Genomic DNA, 7,723 nt, shown 5'->3' on the forward strand with positions numbered 1-7,723 from the left:
ATGTTTCAGGAAAGGATCTCACAGGCAGAGGCCATATTAGTGATCTCTAGAAAAAGGTAACTTTGCCTCTTATATCTTGTGCCTTGAGAAAGTAATAATTGAAATCTTCACAAGTGGATTGCACCTCTCTCTGTGGGGTCATACTCCTTCCTAAACTGAAAAATGCCAGCCATAAGAGAGAGTGTGGGAAAGGGGTAACGGATGTCTTACCCAGGAAATGGTAAAGGCCCATCAGCACGTCAGAGAAAGCTTGCGATTTTTGTCTAGTAAAAACTCAAGACTGCAGTCTGATCAACCAGAAAAGTCCCAAGATCCAAACACCCAAACAATCAGCCGAAGCCCCCAGTGCACAGCTTGCAATACAGAAAAAACAAATTTCCGAAATCCGAGTCAGAAGTGAGACCTCTGCTCCTGCAGGAGTCACCCAGGCCCGCGTAATCTCCTGCCCGCACTGCTGCACTTTACAACGGGCTGCCCAGCAAACTAATCAGACATAAAGGCGGCCGCAGCTCCAGCCGTGATTCAGGTGAGAAAATCTGACAAAATCTCAGAAACCCCCCCCTGAATACTCTTCACCGGCTTCCAAACTCTAAATTCTGACTCTGGGCTACCAATGCCGCTGATGGTAGCGCATCACTACATCTTAAGAGCAGCCTAACCCCGTGCATAGCAAACTGCCCTACTGTGCCCCCACCACCACCACCACCACAAATCCATTTAACCAATGCGAGCCCTCAAGCACCAGCAAGAGACATTTCTGAGGATCAGCCCCCCGCTCCTTGAAACCCTCTCCCGACCCAACCGTGAGAGAAGGCCCAGACCTGCTGACTTCCAGACATCCATTAATAACCGGGCTCTTTCAAGCAGCATTGGCCCATAGCCACAAACAGAGCTGCGACCTGCACGCACAGCCAACTCCTGACGGACGCTTGCTCTCCTCCTCCCTCCCCCCTCTCCACACCCCTTAGAAAAACTGAAAAACGTGTATATTTACTGCTGTGCTGTTACAACTTTGTATCTGTGTAACCGAAGTCTACCATGGTCATGGGCCTTTATTTCCACATGTAAGATTTTGAATGTAATTCTTCGATGCCGGTTGATGATGATGATGATGATGATAATGGTGATGAAAAACCCCCAGCCCCTTCCTAGACAAATAGCTCACCAAGCCTTGGGATAGCCAGAGTCAGCCTGGGCGAGAAAAGTGTCAAGAAACCCATAGGTAGAGCCCCCTACTTCACACATCCCCTCCCCCTCACCTTCAAGACAGACTTCTGAACCCAAAGACGAACGGAAAGGAGGAGAAATCACAGTTGCCTAGAATATGTCAAACTACACCAGCAAGATGAGAAAGGTAAGTGCGGATCCCCGTATAGAATTTGCATACCAAACAAATAAAAGTGGCACCAGCACACCAAGTAGCATGCAAACACACATTAGACACAGAGACCTGATTTTTCCAGTGTTGTGTACATTGGATTCACATTTTGAGAAATAAAATCCCTGGGCCGCAAACACTGTTCTTAACCCCTGGACTGAGGTCCTCGCTGGAGGCCACGGGACACCCTCAATTCTTTGGGGCTTAAAACCATTTTGATTTTCCTAGACATTTCTTAATTCCCTCTCTGAGTTCCAAGATCCCCTTTATGGGGGGGGGGGGGCAGAGGTGAACTATCTGAAAGGCCCTGAGATATGTGCACTGCGAGAGATCCGCGTGCATCTCAGCAGCTTTTAAAATCCACTCGGCACGCACCAGATCAACCTCTTTGTGCATCCCCTAATTAACGCGTGAGCTGGGCTTTTAAAATTCATCTCCAAGTGAGTGACCACCTCCGATCATGAGTTTAGTTTTTTAGAGGTTTTTGCTACCGAGTCATCACGGCTTTTATAGTTTTCCTGAAATCTGCACTTGGAGAGGTATCCGACCTGCAATCATACCCTCCTCAGGAAATGGAAGTTCTGGGGTTGGGGGTCAGATTTCAACCCGAACACTTAGGGCCAGATTTTAAAAACTATGAGCGGGCGCTGATTTGTGCGCACAACCCGGCACGCACAAATCTACGCCCGATTTTATAACATGCGGAGCGGCCTCGGAGGGAATTTTCCTTCCGCCCCCCTCCCCCCACACACCTTCCTCTCCCTTCCCCTACCTAACCCGCCCCCCAGCCCTATCTAACCCCCCTCCCAACCTTTAATTTACAAGTTGCACCTGTCTCGGGCAGGTGTAGGGGCCGGCGCACGATCCCCTGGCCTACGGCCATACAGAGGCCTCTGGCCACGCCCCCACCCTGCCCCGGGGCTTGCGCGCGTCGCCGAGCAGGAGGCTTTTAAAAGGGTTACGCCCGTAGCCCTTTGAAAATCCGTCCCTTAGGTTTTACAGTAGCACAGAGCATCCCAAACCTATCCTGGTGAACCCGCAGCCAGGCGGGTTTTCAGGATAATTATCCACAATGCATTTTCATACATCGAAGCCCCAGGATGTTTGTCTTCTGTATATTCATCATTGTGGCTTTGGTGTCACCAGGACAGGATTGGTGACTTGCTCACCCTAAAGCTCTGGGATGGGCCTTCTGCTTACATCTTTAGGCATTTTCCATTGAAGAAGTGGCAGGAAAAGAGGCAGTTTAAATAGATTTTAGTGGCAAATGACTGCAGGAGATAAGCCCTGCTTTACCACATCACCAATGGGTAAGATATTCTTTCCTGATTATTAATTTTCCTTGGTCATTTTTGCATAGTAACAGTGATAGTTTAGAGACCGCCTTGGATGGAGTTAGGAGAAGAGTGGGCCATTTCCTATGTAACCCCTGGGCTGGATGTACCCAGATAGTGGTACCAAGGGTCAGATCTCAGAAACCCAGTTTCAGGTGGTTAACTTCTCATAATGTTCAAATATTTCAAACCGAGTGGGGGAAAAGATAACTTTCAAGGTCCTTGCATTGCAGTCACTTACGTTCCAGTGATGATCGCAGATCGGTTAAGCATTAAAGTCACTGTGCAGTAAAAGCCACTGAGAGCTGACTTGGTTTCCAGTGACACTTTTACTGATATGTTGTAAAACAATGAAATAGCCGCGCGTATCTTCTAAAATCCGGGGTCAGCGCGTGCAAGGGGGTGAACGTTTGTGCAACCTGCGCGCGCCGAGCTCGGCGCGCGTTGCCTGTTCTCTCCGAGGCCGCTCCAAAATCGGAGCGGCCTCGGAGGGAACTTTCCTTCCACCTCCCCCCTACCTCTACCTGGAACATGAATCGCGGCGCTGGGCCGGCTGCCGCGATCCATGTTCCAGTCCGGGGGCTGGTCCAAGGGCTCCTGTCACGCCCCCGGAACGCCCCCGGGCCGGAACCATGCCCCCCGGACACGCCCTCGAAACGCCCCCCCCCCCCCCGACACGCCCCCCGACACGCACCTCCATGCAAGTCCCGGGACTTACTCGCATCCTGGGGCTTGCGCGCGCGCCGAGCCTATGCAAAATAGGCTCGGCGCGCGCGGGGGGGGGGGGGGGTTGGGGTAGGTTTTCGGGGGGTACACGCGTACCCCTTTGAAAATCTACCCCTTAGTGTTTGGGTAATTGCCAGGTTCTTATGGCCTGGTTTTTGGCCTCTGTTGGAGACAGGGTGCTGGGCTTGATGGACCCTTGGTCTGACCCAGCATGGCATGTTCTTATGTTCTTATGGTCTTAGTGAAGACCTGCATCAGTAAGGTGAAGTTGGAACGCCCATCCAGAGTGCCCAGCCTGTTTATGCAGCATTTACATTTTATTTATTTTACATTTTTCTATACCAAACTTCATGACAAGCTTCATATCAGGTCGGTTTACACCAAACTTAGGGATTAACTGAACATAACCATATAACAGGAAGGCCGAAGCGCAGATACAATTAACAGGGAGAGTGAACTTGGGGGCTAGAATAGCCAGGAAATAAAGGACAGAGACAACTGGAGAGTGAGAACGTATGAATATACATTTAGCAGCAATTACCCTCAGAGAAGACGTTCTCCCCTGTACCTTGGGCCCTGCAGGTTTATTCAACACCCCTAGGCTGATGGACTATACAGGGACTTAGCCCCAGAACTGAGTATGACCCCTGCTTTTTCAGGACATTCCAGCGAGATGGATGTGCCGGAGCTGGCAGATGAAATTTCCAGTACCAGTTTTTCTCCTCCTTTGCCGACATTGGAGGCGCAATGCTTCCCCTCTGGTGGTCTCTTCTCGTCTTTCACCTCCTCTTCTGGAGTTCAGATGCTCTCCCGCTTCTGTACGCAGAACTGACAACCGGCCCCCTGTGCCAGGCCTACTTTTATGGAGGTTTGTAGCAAGGGTGATAAGCCTTAAGGGAAAAGCATGTGTAGGCTATTTTTGTCATGGCCTTACACTAGTCATAAGAACATAAGAACATGCCATACTGGGTCAGACAAGGGTCCATCAAGCCCAGCATCCTGTTTCCAACAGTGGCCAATCCAGGCCATAAGAACCTGGCAAGTACCCAAAAACTAAGTCTATTCCATGTAACCATTGCTAATGGCAGTGGCTATTTTCTAAGTGAACTTAATAGCAGGTAATGGACTTCTCCTCCAAGAAATTATCCATTCCTTTTTTAAACCCAGCTACACTAACTGCACTAACCACATCCTCTGGCAACAAATTCCAGAGTTTAATTGTGCGTTGCGTAAAAAAGAACTTTCTCCGATTAGTTTTAAATGTGCCACATGCTAACTTCATGTTAGCATGTTACAAATGGTTTTATTGCAAAGAAGCTACAGTTTTATGGGATAGCAGGGTTACTAAGAGTGTTCACACTTCATTGAGGCCATATTTTAGTGCATGCACTATAAAATTTAGTGTATTGCCTGTTCATTGCTATTTTAGTATGCAAGCTAAATTTTATAGCATGTGCATCCTAAAGTTTTTTAGCATAAGCTTCAGTGTGTAGGCACCATTGTGTCCAATTATTATTTAATTGTATTAACTTAATATATTTATTCTACCTTTTGCTGCTGGTCAACCACTTCAGGGGCAGATTACATAGTGGAGGTTAGTTAGGTGACAGCATTATCACAGGATAGGAGACATTATTATAATCTTTTTCTATACCGCCTTATCAACACAAAAAGGGTATCCAAAGTTATGTACAGTAACAGCAAGCACACAAAAATCACCTCACACCCTACCACTTTACTCCATCTCCAAAATCTCCATCCCATCAACATTTTAAAAAACTAAACATCACTAATCAACAAAGCTCAAATGGTCCACATCGGATCTTCCTTGATCAAGAATTTTGCGGTCTCCAGGGAGGAAGAAAGATTGGCGGTGAGCACCGAGTCAGAAATTTTCGAGACTGGAGTCTACGACAACCAAAATTGTGAATTTGCCTTGGGATACCGGTAAGTCAGTGATAAAAACGTCCAGAGACCTCCATTGCCAGGGTCTCAATGGTACCATCAAAGGGCTTTAACGAACCATGGGGACTTTAGTGCAGTACTTTATTGTATTCTGTGACATCGCTGCCTGCTGTGCTACTTGACCTGGCGGCAGGCCCTGCTCCCATCCTGAGACGTTTGCTAGCCCAAAAGTAGTATTCCCGCTGTCCAGCTTCTTTGCTGGCTTTCTTTTAAAATACTTTATTTTAAAAATTAACCGCTGTTGGCTAGATATCAATTAGAAAAAGAATTATTTTCTGGGAAATCCAGAGCTGGTTTATAGGGATGAAGAATTCCACCTGGACAAACTCTTTAAGGTTATCGTGACAGGAAAGCTGCTGGTGTGGCTGCTCGCTCTGCAGGGAAGGCCTCTTCCATCCTTCTTGGTGCCTCCCTCTCCTCCTCATTCTCCCCACATTCTGCCACGATGGGGGGGGGGGGGGGCGCTAATTTCAGCAGCCCAGGCAGGAACTGGGTCACCATCTTTCAAACACCGTAGGGCATTACTTAGTAGTGATTTGGAGACTGCGTTAAAACCCGAGGGACTTTTATTCGAAAGGTTTCTGCATTGCACTGACAGATTTAGAATAAAATTAAGCACGAGACCACAGGCTGTGGATTGCGGTTTGTATGCAGCCAGCCACCAGTAGTCCAGCGCGCACGGCTCACACCGGTGTGGTCGAAGGCCAGAGAGCTGACTTGCGTTGTCTAGCTTACTGACAGAGCTTTGCCTTGACCTCATTTTGGATGTTTTATTTTATTTTAAATCTATTTAAAATTTCCAAAATGAAGGGAGAACACATATAGCCCATCTCTGGAGGAGCAGGGAAACCAAGCACTGGTAAAAGTGTTCTGCCAGAGTAGACGGACTGCTGTCCGTCTACGGAGCTCTGCCTCCCATAACTTTAATTTCTCTCCAGCTCTGTGCAGCAGGAAAAAAAACAACCCCTTCCTTCTGCTGAAGCAGCCGGGTGCCAGGCTCCAGTCCAGCCCTGGGAGAAGACGGATCCCAGCTAGCTCTGGAAGAGGAAGCCCCACTGCCAACAAGATCATCCTGCTGCCAGACCCCAGTCAATGTCAATTTATCGTCGATATATGGCCTACACAAAAAAACTCTAAGCGATTTACATAAAGATATACATCATCATAAATACCAAATTATAAATACAAAATAAAGCATACAATCCAACCCATATAAAATACTTGCTGAAATCCACTTGACCGTACTTCTAATAACAAGGGTAACCATTAAACCATCCCTTGCCCCATAATTCTGAAGTTATAAGACTAATAAACCAGCAGCTCCCTAATTATCAAGGATCTGAGTGAAAATCCTTTTAGCGCAAGAGGTCTCACTGCCAACAGAACTACCAAGCTAGCAGGCTCTGAAGTTCTGCTGTTGATGGAGCAGCCAGAAATTGCACCAAACATTATCAGCCTGGGCTTATGTGTACCTGGCGGCAGGCACAGAAGGAGAGTGTGTGTGTGTGTGTGTATGGAGAGAAGAGAGAGTAAGCGTATGACCGTGAGACAGGGACAGAGGGGAAAAGAGAGGAGAGAGAATCAGAGGAGTGCCTGGAAGGAAAGGAGCAATGAATGTGAGCGGACACGCCTGAAGGAGTGGAGAGAATGAGACGGGATTTAAGGAAGCTGGAAGAGTGGTCAAAGATACGGCAGCTGAGATTCATTCAATGCCAAGAAGTGCAGAGTCCTGCATCTGGGGTGCGGAAATCCAAAAGAGCTGTATGTGATGGGGGGTGAAAGACCGATGTGGGAGAGGGACCTTGGGGTGATCTGTGCTGGAAAGAAATCAGTAGAACTAGGGGTCACAAAATGAAACTGCAGGGGGGACGACTCAGAACCAACGTCAGGAAATATTTCTTCATGGAGAGGGTGGTGGATGCCTGGAATGTCCTTCCAGAGGAGGTGGGGAAGACGAAAACAGTAAATTAATTCAAAGGGGCATGGGATAAACACTGTGGATCCCTAAAAGGCTGAAGGATGGGAATGAAGAAAAGGGTGCATGGGGGTAAACGGCATGGATCGGCAGTTACTATCTTTAACAGAAAGCACGGGGATTACTGCCGTTAAACGATTAGCCTTGATGCTTTTGAAGCAACTGCAATATTGCTCTCCACTTCATCAGTGGGGACAAAAAAGGGGAATTGGATTCAGACGACAACCAATGCTGGGCCCTGACGTTCACAGTCCAGGGCACTGATGTGCAGACATTAGGGGAAAAGCACAGGGACTCCTTCTACAGCCCGAGTCCAAAAGCAAAGCACGTTCAAGCAGCACCCTC

Source organism: Rhinatrema bivittatum, chromosome 1 (genome assembly GCF_901001135.1).
Source record: "Rhinatrema bivittatum chromosome 1, aRhiBiv1.1, whole genome shotgun sequence".
Taxonomy (NCBI): domain Eukaryota; kingdom Metazoa; phylum Chordata; class Amphibia; order Gymnophiona; family Rhinatrematidae; genus Rhinatrema; species Rhinatrema bivittatum.